At 44.3% G+C, this 13,104-nt stretch overlaps 1 long non-coding RNA gene and 1 pseudogene across 6 annotated transcripts in view; one reads left to right on the forward strand and one right to left on the reverse strand.

Annotated features, from left to right (window-relative positions):
- The window catches only part of LOC147913655 (uncharacterized), a 29,049-nt gene extending 16,537 nt beyond the window's left edge, over nt 1-12,512 (forward strand). For 2 of the 6 annotated variants that reach the window (XR_015548609.1, XR_015548604.1), the window contains exon 5: nt 1,803-10,842. This is a non-coding gene — a long non-coding RNA (uncharacterized LOC147913655). Of the gene's footprint in view, nt 1-1,802; nt 10,845-11,836 lie in introns of those variants that run through there. The other 4 variants (XR_015548605.1, XR_015548603.1, XR_015548607.1 and 1 more) reach the window with 4 other exon arrangements.
- LOC101403363 (speedy protein E4-like) lies at nt 1,409-11,736 on the reverse strand (annotated as a pseudogene).
- Nucleotides 12,513-13,104: the final 592 nt, after the last annotated feature.

Genomic DNA, 13,104 nt, shown 5'->3' on the forward strand with positions numbered 1-13,104 from the left:
GATATAAAGATTATTCACATTTTCAGTCAGTTCTAACCAGAGTTTAAACAAACTTAACAAATGCCATTTTATGTCTAATGCTCCATTCTAAACCCCAATCCTGAACCATCATTTTCAAGTGTGATTCTTGGACTTTGGTGACCCTGACTCCAAAAATTACTTAATACGCCTAAGGGCAGGCCCAGTAATCAGCTTCATAGCAAGGACTGTGTGTGATTCTGCTCAGGGAGTGGTGAAGAGGGTCTTCACCAGAACCCGACCATGCTGGCACCCTGGTCTCGTAATTCCAGCCTCCAGAACTGTGAGAAATAAATGTTGTTCATAAGCCACACAGACTGTGGTATTATGTTATAGCAGCCCAAATGGATTAAGATAGCAAATTCACGAGATTTAAACCAAATCTTTGCTTAATCCTCTGCCAAAATCTATCACTCTAATGTGTCGATTGTCATAAGCCACACTGAAGCTAGTATTTCTTAACCTTTGCTCTTTCTGAGAAATTGCTTGATCATAAACCTGAGGGGGAAGGTGTCTTTGTACAGGAGGAGAGACTGGTCCAGAAGTGGTTGAGTCAGGGGAAAGGAAGGGCACACAAGTCGTCTGGCCATAAGCAACTTGTTTGAAAGTAAATTTGGATAAAACATAGCTAGTCCTAATTTATCTTTTATCATTGGATGTGTAGACTGTCCCATCTAATAATCTCTTGTTAAGCATTTACTTTGTTGTAAATAGATCCCTAAGGTGGGTATTCTTGAAGGATGACAGGCCAAAAATGAATGAAAAAGAGAAAGGCAACAGGCTGGTCCTATGCCCTAGTGGTTAAGTTTGACATGCTCCGCTTCGGCGGCCCGGGTTTGGATTCTGGGCGCAGACCTACACCACTTGGCAGCAGCCATATTGTGGCGGTGACCCACATACAAAATAGCGGAAGGTTGGCACAGATGTTAGCTCGGGGCCAATCTTCCTCAGCAAAAAAAAGAAAGTAAGTTAAAAACACCATATATGGAAAAAACTAGAAACAAATTCATTTCTCACAAAAATCAGTGTTTCACTAAAGCTGTTATTTGGACCCAGTTGCTTTGGGTGAAGTGATTTCAGGTGAATCCATGCCTCGGTGACAAACTGGTTATGTGAGTTCTGGCTGCCCACCCACCCCACCGAGGTCGTGCCTGTGTGTGGTTGTCAGTTTGTGCTGGGAGCTGAGTCAGTGTCTGGCTGTGCGCTTGGATGGTCTACTTCACAGTGTGTGGAAGGGTGATGTGGGGTGGGGGGCCCATAACTGTGGGTCCTGCAATTGGATTCCTCAGATTTCCAAAAAAGATGAGAAATCATCCTGTCCATACCTGACAGGACACAGACCTACCTTCCCTCAGGCCGGTGACCTCAGACCTCCATGGTCCCTGGATCTCTAGGGCAGGAGGGTGCGATCTCACCCCCACACCCAGAGCTCTGGATCAAAAGCCTGGATCTGGAAAGACAAACAGCCCCCTCAAGAGATGATGACTCTCCAGGTGGACCCCGCCCTCTCTTGTCCAGCCTCCAATTCCTTCTCTTCCCCAAATCCCAACTCCATTCCCCATGATCCCCTCTCTCTGCAATCGGCCCCTGCCCCTCTCCCAAATCCACACAGCCCACCCACCTCCTCGCACTCTTCCTGGGAGACCCTCATCCTCCAGTCCATGGAACGGATGAATTGGAATCGCAGTTTGTGAAACGGGGCGCTTGGCGCGGTTCTCCCCATAGAGGAAGGAAAAGATGGCCTGTTTAGGGGCCTGGTTATCCTCTTCCATGTCGTTGGCCAGGTAGCTGGGGAAAGACATCAGCATGCTGGTGAGGAGCGGGACCAGGAAGGACCCCCGCCTGAGGTCAGCTTCCCAGAAAGGACATGGGCTGATCATCTTCACACAGGACCTACGGGAGCCCTGCCCAGTGTCGCAGAGTGCTGCCAAGTCATTGAGAAGTCACGGGGCCGGCCTGGTGATGTAGTGGTTAAGTTTGTGAGCTCTGCTTCGACACCCTGGGGTTTTCCTCAGCAAAACAAAGAGGATTGGCTGCCAATGTTGCTGAGGGCTAATCTTCCTCACTGAAAAAAAAAAAAAACCACTGCTGGGCAATGACCTGAAGGACGCCTCTCACACCTTGATGATGAAGACAAAGCCCAAAACCCCTCCACCCTTCAACTGCCTGTCTGTGCGCACAGCTGTGTCCTTAGATTGTAAGCACATAGGCAGCTCCTGAGGGCAGGAAGGGGCTGTGGTCTGTTTCTCAATTCATCTCTTCCTAACAAATGACTAACATAGGCTTGGTGCCTATTGATGCATTAGTTCAACAGCACTTCTTGAATCTCTTTCCCCATCACCTCATATTCCCTGGCATGGAGGATGTACTTTATAAGGTTTTGTTGAATGAATGAATGAATGCTTTATCCTCTAGGCAAACGCAATACTGATTACCTCGTAGGCTCAATATAACTTAAACATTTACAAAATGTAAAGAATTGTGCTGAGTATTTTAAGAATGCATTGATATTTTTACCATACCTGCCTTCAACAGGTGCCTAGTCTAAAGGGTTGAAGAGGAGGAAGGGAGAGACAAGAAATAACTATAATCCAAGCTATCATATTATCATAGGATTTTAAGTAAGTGCTACCGGGATGTGGAAGTTAGGGAGGTCAGGGAAGGCAACATGAAGGTTTCGGTGTTTGAACCGACTCTGAGAGGTCGTTTTCTTCAGATAAATATGGGTGAGAGACACCTAGACAGAAAGCACAATATAGAAGCAGAGGGAAGAGTATTAGGAAGGCGCAGTGGAACAAAGGAATGAGATGTCAGGACAGGAAGCAGTTTTGATGGAGATTGTAGGGAGGGTTGAATTCAGACTGAGGATTCTGGCCTTGGTTTAGAAGGCACTGAGCCAAGGGAATTCTGAAAGAGGATGTGAAGGGGTTAGACCTGTGTTTTGGAAGGATATTCAGGGAAATAAAGCCATCTGGCCTGGGGAGAGACTTGTAGAAAACACAGGAGGGGAGGGTATTGTACAATAGATCTGTGTGAGGTAATGGGGGCCTGAACTGTGGCCTTTGTCCTGGGAACCCAGAGGAGGAGGACAAGGACACTTGGTGTTGATCTGGGAGGAGAGAGACAGAGGATCAGAGAGGGCACCTTCTCAAGCCTCTTTGCTTGGGGGCAGGGTGTGTCAGCTCTTTCTTTCCCTCCTCTCAGGAGGGTGTTCTTTCTTTTCACTGATGGTAGGGTTGTTTGTTTTTACAAAGAATGGCATGACAGAGGAAAGGTCAAAGTCCTCTTTCTCTCCCTCCACCCTCCAAGGGTCGGGAAGATTGACTGACGGGAGGAGGGGAAATACCCACAGAGCAATGAAGAAATGAATCCGCTGGTACTGCCAGGAGAAGAGGCCAGCCCGGCTGAAATAAGCTATGACCATGGCCAGGAGATACTGATGGAAAGAGGGTAAAAAACACAAAGGAGAGGTTACATCCTAAGGAGGAAGAGCAGGATAAGGGTGCGGGAGCATGGGGGCAGCTGTCTCTGCTGCTCAGGGAAGAAATCCCCGTGTTGGGTGAGCCTGCTCAGTTGGGGAGGACAGGGGACGTCGGTGGGCCGGAGTTTCTGATGCTCCCCGGACGGCAGGCTCTACTGGTTTGAAGGCCTGTGTTTAGGACTGCCGGCGCAGGAGGGTCTTTGAGAAGCTGGAGCAAAGGGGAGTCCTCAGGAGCTGAGAGGAGAGAGAACTTAAGGTGGCAACAACCAAAGGGGCACGCTGAGAGCTCAGGTCCCTGAGGATCTGCAAGAAACTACGAGGACCACGAAGGGACCTGTTGAGAAGGTGTCAGGTTGAAGAGAGAAGTGAACTGTAGGTTCTGAAAGCACTCCCCCGCCCCAGGAGAGATGCTGGACCAGGAAGACATCTGAGTGGGGAACAATCATACCTTGTCAGATAGCAGCAGATCTCTGTCCCAGGCTAGGAATTTTTTAATGACGGGATCCTCTGAGAAGAGAGGGCATTTGTTAGGTCGACAACCAGAAGAAGATTGCTTTAGGAACATTCCAGAGCAAGGAGGAGAACCATGCCTCCCTTGGAGAAGTTTTTGGGTTGTGGGCAAGGGGGAGGTTGATGGGAAAAGGGGCAAGCAGACCATTCACTGGACAAGGAAAGATGGTGACTGCCTTGTTTGGCGTGGCTGAGTGGGAGGTGGGTGTCCATAACACGTCTCCATGGTTCAGAGCTTACATGACAGTGATGCTCCCTCATCATGTGTGAATGTACACTGCAGAGGCCATGAAGTCATTGAGAGTCATTTTCTCAACTGACAGTCGCATCAGGCTGCAAAGACAGCCTTATTATCTCGCTCACACTGGTGAAGGCATTGAGTATCTAAAGGCCAGTAAGAGTTAAGAAGTCTCAGAGGGACAGTTGAAACCAAGATCTCTTATCCCAAATGCACACCCTTTCCAAGTCTAGCCTGGTAAATAAATGGCAAGCAATAGGATATATTGGAGTATATGAGGAAGACATTTGGTGTAAAACTAATTTGGCCCTACCTTGTTTTTGCAAAAGGGCCAGACATGGCCTTTGAACATGCATTGTATATCTGCTTCAAGCATTTACTATGTCACAAAGACAAGAACAAATGTCCTTAAAATAAACTAACTTCCCCCACTTCAGCATTTCCTTAAGGATAAGAATCTCTCTCCCTAGGCTAGTGATTGATTGCTGACCTGCTGTGACCACCCAGCTGGAGACCACAGACCTGCTACCTGCTGTGTTTACCAATGCTGTGTGAGTCCGTGTGCTGGCTAGGCAGGCTAGGCAATCTCGTGACTGTTGTAAAAGGGACATTGCAATCACATGTGATATATGCTCTTTGATGATGTGTAACCACTGTGTACACCCCACTTCTTTGGTGCACTTCCTTCCTTGGGGAAGGAAGGCCCCAGGCTGTATGGTCCTCTAATTTGGCTCATAGTCAACTCACCCCAATGTTGATTTATAGATTGGTTATGGATTATTTGTGTCAACATTTCTTGGCATAGTCGTGGCAGAATTTCAGAGTAACCCGCCAGACACCACCTGGCATCTACACTGAACTGGCATTTGGTGCCAGTAGGGGCCCATTGAGCCCCCCTGGATCACTGCATTCTTCAGGTGACTCTGGTGAATTCTCCTGAAACCTGGACCTCCTTATTTTAAGTTGATGGTCCAGAGTTTATTTGAGCTTTTTCAAGCCTTAAGACTAGGTGTCTTAAGGGTGTACTGGTACATATCCTAGGTAACAGGAACCTGGAGGGGGTTTCCTGGGAAAGAGAAACCTAGGGGAAATTTCCTAGGCCAGGGGAGCCTAGGGGGAACTTTTGGAGTGAATGGGGCAGGCTGACCTTTTTAATTTGGAAAGAATTATGTTTATAAAAGTCTGAACAAACTGCTTGGTAAATGAGAGGCTGAATGTGTTCAGCTCTGAAGAAAAGGGACATTGCTCCTCCTGGTTGAAAGACATTCTCAGGTGACTGAGAACCTCAGCGGGAGTGTCAGAGGTGATCCTCACGACGTGTAGCAGTCACATAGAGAACTCCACTATCATTCACGTTAATTAATTAATGGCTCTTCCTGGGATGTGCTTATGAGGGTTGGTGACCCATGCGCTCTGTGCCCCCATGGTGGTCTTACACGGCCGGCGGGAAAAAACAAGGCACGTAAGACAGTGATTACGACCTTTCTTTAGGGAGTAACACTCACAGGCAGCACACTTCTGACCCACTATACTGTCACTGGAAATTGTTCAGACTTTATAGCAAAATGAAACTAAAAGAAAAGCAGGAAATCGAGCTTCTAAAAGCCTGACCAGTTCCCATGCGGCCAGCCTCCCCTCCAAACTCTAGAGTCTTGAACAGGTGCTTAATAAAAGGAAATATCTAGCCCATCCCAGATTCCTGAGACTGAAAGACAAAAAATGGGAAAAGAAGCTTTTGCAGACACAAACTGCTAAAATTTTTAAAACAGAGGCCATAAAATCTTAGTTGCATATGTTTGTTAGTTATGTGTGTGTCTATATGTATGTTATATGTGTGTGATATTTTACCTCTGGATGGTATGGCTAAAATTAAGAGCTCTGTTGGCTTAAAGTAAGCACTTACAAAAATGATTTGTATGATAAAATATTACACATTAATTATAAGTTTATCTACTTTTGGCTTCTTATTACAGAGAAACTAAAAGGTTTTTTGGATCTATTAGTAAACATGTCATGTGTTTTATTAAAAGATTGTACTATGAAGTAAAATATTTTTAAAAATTATAAAAGGTATTTATAAGTTTGCGAAGCCATGAAAAGCTAATGTAAAAGAAAGTTTATAATTGCTTGCTTAGTTTTTCCTAGAAATTAGGTTTCTAAGGGTTAAAAGTTCTAATATATGATTAGAGCTACTAAAAATCAATAAGGGAAACATCTTTGTATTCAAGGAAAGTAAGATGTATGTTTTCAGTAAAGAAGGTATAAAGAAAGGAAATATTTTTGTTTGGTTGGTTAAGAAAGATAAATTTGTCCTAAAGTATTAGAAAGGGAAAAAAAAAGGCATGGGACAAATTCTGAATGTAAAAGGATAAGTTACAGAAGATTTGTTGAAGAGGAATCCTGAGGAAAGAGTTTTATGCATGATCAAGTTGGCTAAGATTAAAATAAATTTAATGAAGGGAATAAGTTTTAATATCAGAAGTAAGCTGGTACAAAAATTAGAATTTGGTTTTCTCTTTCTCTTAAAAGGATAATTTTCTTAAATGCTTAGTCTGGTCTTGATAGAGTTTATTATATAAGAAGGTTTTTCTTTACCTTTGAATAAGTTTACCTAAAAGACAGAGATCTATGTTTTGTTAAGGTAATTTCCTTTGTTCAAAAGACTGAGGTCTCTCTATTAAGGCTTTTTTTTAAATATATTTTTTTACTGTTTTAATGCTCTGTTTGCAGCTGACTGTTTCTGTTGTCACTTTGTTTGAATGGATAACTAAGCATTGGTTCACAGCGACAAGATCAGCAACCTCTTGTTCTTGTCTGACCAAGTGCTTTAAAACCTTTTCATATTTTTGCCAATCTCCCCAAAATTCATATCTTAAATAAAGTCTTTCTTTCGACTTTTTCTTTGAGAATTTTCAAAGGGCTCCTGGGACTTCTCTAAGAAATTTATTCTCTCTTCCTATAAAGCGGGAGATACTAAACCAATTAGGGTTGTTTGGTATACTAAATTGCATGGGAAACATTGTCAGGTAAATGATAAACCTTCTTAGGTTATATTGTGTAGGTAAATATTATTCACTATTTTAACCCTGCTGCCTTGCTTCCAACATCACGAGGAAAAGACCATGACTGCATTCTGTTATCTAATTTGGTTTACAGATGGGTCTTACTTAAATGATAAGCAAGACAGTATCAAGCTGGGTATGCTGTCCAGCCTTGAGAATGCCTGTTACTTCCTATGAACTCTGCTAACCCCATAAAAGATTTCCTTCTACAGGCTCAAGAAATTGCCACAGAAGAAAAGAAACAGATATAGCAGTCAAAAGGGGGAATTCTTGACACCGCCTCACAGATATGATTAGGGTCCAATAAAAAAACCCACATAGTACCTATTTGAGCACTTGTTGTGTTATATGCCCAAAATATAATCTAGGGAAACTATTTCATGGATCAGAAGGAGGTCATATCACTCTCCCTTCCTAAGGGACTCTTTGAGATATGGCAATTGGATTTTGTCCAAATGCCACCATCTCAAGGATATAAATACAACTTGGTAATGATCCATGTGTTCTCATATTGGATTGAGGCCTTTCCTTGCAGAAGAGCAATGGCTTTAGACAAATTATTATTAGAGAGAATAGTTCCTGTTTGAGGAATTCCTACTGAGTTACATAGTGACTGTGGAACTCATTTCACTGGACAAATAATTAAATCTATTTGTGATATTTGGCCAGTAATGCAGCATTTCCACTGTGCTTACCATCCCTAATCCTCAGGATTGATGGAAAGAACTAATAGCACAATCAAAACTCAATTGGCAAAGCTTTCAGAAGCATTTAATCTCTCATGGCCAAATGCTCTTCTGCTAATGCTCCTCAATCTTAGATCTCCATCCTTTGGTAAACATTGACTGTCTCCTTTCAAGATAATAACTGGACGACCTATGCAATTAGACAGAGAAGTGTATGAACCAACTTTGCTTAAAGAAAATATCTTAATTATTGTCAAGGTCTCATTGAGACACTAAAGAAAAAAATGGTAATAATAAGTTTGTAGCTGATGCTTTTCACAGAGAGCTCCCAGACCTTAAGGATCGTGGACCTGGAGAATTTATTTATCAAAAGAGACATCAAATAAAAGACTCTTTGCAGCCCTGTTGGAAAGGACCATACTAGGTACTTTGAACCAATTCATGTACTGCAGAATCAAGAGACATAGATTCATGGATTCACATTCTCGTTTTAAAAAAGAAGCTTCTCCACCTGAGTGGGTTTCAGTTCCTATTTCTGATACCTGACTTCAGCTGGCCAATACAAATATCTCCAAACCGGGATGAGAAGAAGACGGCATCTGTGTAGCCAGCTGTCCCAAGACTCCGGACTAGGCCTGTATTCCCAACCTTATATCTCCTCATTTAAACCTTTGTTATGCTTAAACTGTATACCTATTTTATAATTATTCCATTTAAGGTTTTCAAAATACTGTCATACTTAAAGTGGTTGATTTGGAACAGACTAGGCTCGAAGGCTAGGCATTTATCGGGTGGCTCCTAAAGGAACTCAGTGGTTATGTGGAACAAATCGCTAGCCTTGGCTACTGCCTGGATGGCTAAAATGCTGCACCCTGAGTTTCCCTTGAATGCAGAGAAGGAGTCACACTGAACTAACACCTGTTGCCAATCTTCCTCTCTTTAAGGCCAGATGCGTTCTTTCAGTGTTCCACTGGTAGGGCCACCAAACAGCTTGCTATATTTTTTCCTTCTTTGGGGCTAAAGGAGGTCATATCACATACACAAGCCCTTAACGATAGTCAAGTAGGAATAAATACTAAAATGTCTTTAGTGAAAAAGACTGTCCTTCAAAATAGAATGGCCTGGGGCCGGCCCATTGGCACAGCAGTTAAGTGCACGCGCTCTGCTTCGGCAGCCCTGGGTTCACAGGTTCGGCTCCCAGGCACACACCGACGCACTGTTTGTCAAGCCATGCGGTAGTGGCGTCCCATATAAAGTAGAGGAAATGGGCACGGATGTTAACCCAGAGCCAATCTTCCTCAGCAAAAAAAGAAGATTGGCATCAGATGTTAGCTCTGAGCTGATCTTCCTCACACACACACAAAAAGAGAATGGTATTAGATATTTTAACTGCATCCCAAGGTGGTACATATACATATAATTCAAACTGAATGCTATGTTTTTATACCTGATGAGTCTTCCAATGTGTCATCTCTGCTAAAGCACGTGAAAAAGCAGGTGAATGCCTTAGGCGATCCTACACCTCATCTTGATTTGTTTGGTTGGCTCCCTCCTGTTATCGGTTCCCTTTTACGATCCGGATTGCAGTTCCTATGTATATTACATCTTGGAATTCTTGTACTATTCATAATATTCAAACTAATTGCTGTTTTCTTTACTCAGTGTTGTAAGACTGGCATGTAAGCTGGAGTAATGAAACTTGAGATGGTTGATTGATCTTATAACCCTGGACAAATTTCCTTTTCTGATAAGGATTATGCCTAAGGACTCATTTTAAACTAATCTTTTCAAATATATTGAATTATTATCATTGTTACTGTACTTGTTGTATAATTGTGAACAATGTACACATAAGGAGTCATAGAAAAGCACATATACAATGTGTGTGCAACAACCTAAAATTAATCAAAAACCTTTGAAATGCTTCCTCTGTTAATATTTATATACACACTTCTATGCTTGTCCACTATATCCAATTATTTCCCCTCAACGTGGACAACTGGCCAAATAAATGAGATAAAAGCCTGGCACCGAGGGACATGATGGACCCAGGGCAGGCAGCAAGCACCCTGGCGCCGAGGGACAATATTTTGATCATCAGTGCTTTCTATGGAAAGATTATAGATCAAAAGGGGGAAAATGATAAATAAATGGCAAGCAATAGGATATATTGGAGTATATGAGGAAGACATTTGGTGTAAAACTAATTAAGCCAGACCTTATTTTTCCAAAAGGGCCAGACGTGGCCTTTGAACATGCATTGTATATCTGCTTCAAGCATTTACTATGTCACAAAGACAAGAACAAATGCCCTTAAAATAGAGTAACTTCCCCCACATCAGCATTTCCTTAAGGATAAGCATCTCTCTCTCTAGGCTAGAGATTGATTACTGACCTGCTGTGACCACCCAGCTGTTGACCACAGACGTGCTACCTGCTGTGTTCATCAATTGCTCTGTGAATCACTGTGCTGGCTAGGCAGGCTAGGCAATGTCGTGACTGTTTTAAAAGGTATATTCCAGTCACATGTGATACATGCACTTTGACAATATATACCGCTCTGTATTCCTCACTTCTGGGGTGCCCTTCCTTCCTTGGCGAAGGAAGGCCTTAGGCTATATGGTCCTCAAATTTGGCTCATAATAAACTCATCTCAATTTTGATTTACAGGTTGGTTATAGATTATTTGCGTCAACAAGCCTAACCCTGTGTCATGTCTAAGTGTCCCCAATGAGTGATTAATACTCACTGCTCCAAGGACGGAGAGGTCAGCAACTGGCAGGGAATTCTTTTCCACTGGAAAAGGGTAGTCATTGGAGGTTTCTTCTTTTTTTAAAAAAAGAATAGGGTTGAGGGTGCTGTTAGGGGGCTCTTCCTACCGAGCAGTCTGGTGAAGGCCTTGTGGTGCTCTGGCAGCACTGTAGACACCTGCTATTGCTTCAGTCTCATCTTGAGCCCACAGAGGGACTCCACCACCCAGACATCCTCAGCCTTAGGGCCTCTCTCCTCCTCTGTCTCTTCGTCTGTCTCGTCCTGGAAGGCTGCTGACCACACCCTCTTGAGGCCAGAGGACTGAGGCAGGGGGCTGGAAGCTACCTGGGAGGCTGAGTGAAGAAACCAGGCTACAACTTAAAGCTTTTGTCTTTACAATTAGGCCATTGGTCACCCAAGTCCCCCAAACCCCCTAGACAGCCAAACCTCCTCTCCATTCTCTCCAGTCTCAGAGACTGTTGGCCTTCTCCCTAACCATCTTTCCAGCCTGCTCTGTTGATATCCATCTGCCCCATTCATCTTGTCTTTGTTCCCTCACTCTGTCCTCACAACTCCTCCTCATTATAGAGATTTTCTCCCATTGGGGGGAAAAAAAGGAAGCCTCCACTTGTTTCCTCTCTTCCCTTTTCTCATGCTTGGATCTCATCTCCTAAGCCTCCTCCCTTGCTCCCCAGGTTTCCCTTCCACGTGTATATCCTTGTCCCCAGCTCCTGTGCTCTCCCTCTCCAATCCCTGGCTTTCTGCATCTCTCCTTCTTCCACACACAGCCTACTCAGGTACTCCTTCCTGACTTCTGTTCCCTCTCCTCCTTACTGGTCAACCTCTCAGACCCCTTCCCACTCCAGCTTCCTCACCTGATGGTCCTGGGATTTCTTCACTCACTATCACCTCCAGGGGGTACCCTGACGTGCTAGGCTGGGGGCTCTGGTGCTCAGGCTGGGGACTCGGTGGACGACTGGTCATGATTTCTCCCAAACTCTTCCTTCCCTTCCAAGAAACCTAGACCCTGTTCTATCCAAAGTCCTCTTCTGGATTCTGGCTGAACACAAGCCCGTTATCCCTTCTCCAGGCTGAGGAGACGGAGAAGCTAGGAGTGGAGAAAAGCTCAGAAGATGCTGTTGTCCACCTCCGCTGCCAAGCACCGCGGAGTTGGTCCTTCCAATCAGGAAGGTCGGAAGCCTCTGATGTCATCGTCATTCCAACCTGGCAACCAGTGTGAAGGAAAACTCATGTAACTGCCAGACCACTGTGTGCACTTCTGGAGATCAGGGGTAAACCATACCTCCTGCCACTGATCCACCCTCTGACCATCCTCCACAAGCCTCCTGAAGGTGTCCAGATCACTCCTTACCCCTCCCCAGCAGATGCCCTATTCTCTCCATTCTAAACTTGAGAAGTGTGGGACTCTGTCCCTCCCTCCCATTCCTATTTCAGAGCATGGTCTGGTGGAGAGGGAGGAGAGTGACAAGAAGACTCAGGGTAAGAGGAAATGGGAAGACCCTACAAGAGTAGGATAAGTATGTAAAAACCACCCAGGTACACTGGTTTGTCGGATTAAAAACTTACGTTAAAACACTCAATTTGGCCAAGGTCTTCTGCTCAGTGTTTACCGACTCTATGTTCAGGATTCTGTGCTGGGGGACGCACATCCTCTAGCCCCAGGCATCTTTGAGTCCAAGAGACATTTTGAGAACCTAAAACCATAGAAAACTGTACATGTGCCCACACATACACACACACACACACACACACACACACACAGATACAGACACACTTCACATGGTGTCCACGATCTCAGGGAGTCCATGGATTGCCTGAAGCCTGCCCCTCAATTCCAACTAAGAAACTCTAGTCTACATATCAAATTTTGAGTGTATATATCATTCTTGACCCAGAAATTTCACTAGCTTTTGTGTATCCTATGAATGAAGTGTCACATGCACAAAAAGGCGACAGGAAAAATCTCCAAGACCCAATATGATGTTTCTGTGAAGGTGGGAGCACATGCAAGCACAAATGCAGAAAATAGCCAGCTTGTCTCGACATGCTAGAACTAGTCAGTGCCCGTCTTAGGATATGTCGGTACATTTTCCAAATCTGGACCGAAGAGCCAGTTTGGGTGTGATGTTTGGGGGAAAATGAAACTATCCCCTCTCCTCTTCTCTCTGCCTCTCGTGGAGCAGTTCACATAACAGTGGCTGTAGCTATAGTGCAGAAATACCAGCAGAGTGAAGCAGGAGTGCTGTGCAGACACCATCCTTTCCACATGAGGATCACAGGGAGAAATTCACATACAGATGCCTAGATTCTAACTCGACAGAGCTGAGGTGGGGCATC

This window comes from Ceratotherium simum, chromosome 26 (assembly GCF_057802395.1).
Source record: "Ceratotherium simum simum isolate JZ-2026a chromosome 26, ASM5780239v1, whole genome shotgun sequence".
NCBI lineage: Eukaryota > Metazoa > Chordata > Mammalia > Perissodactyla > Rhinocerotidae > Ceratotherium > Ceratotherium simum.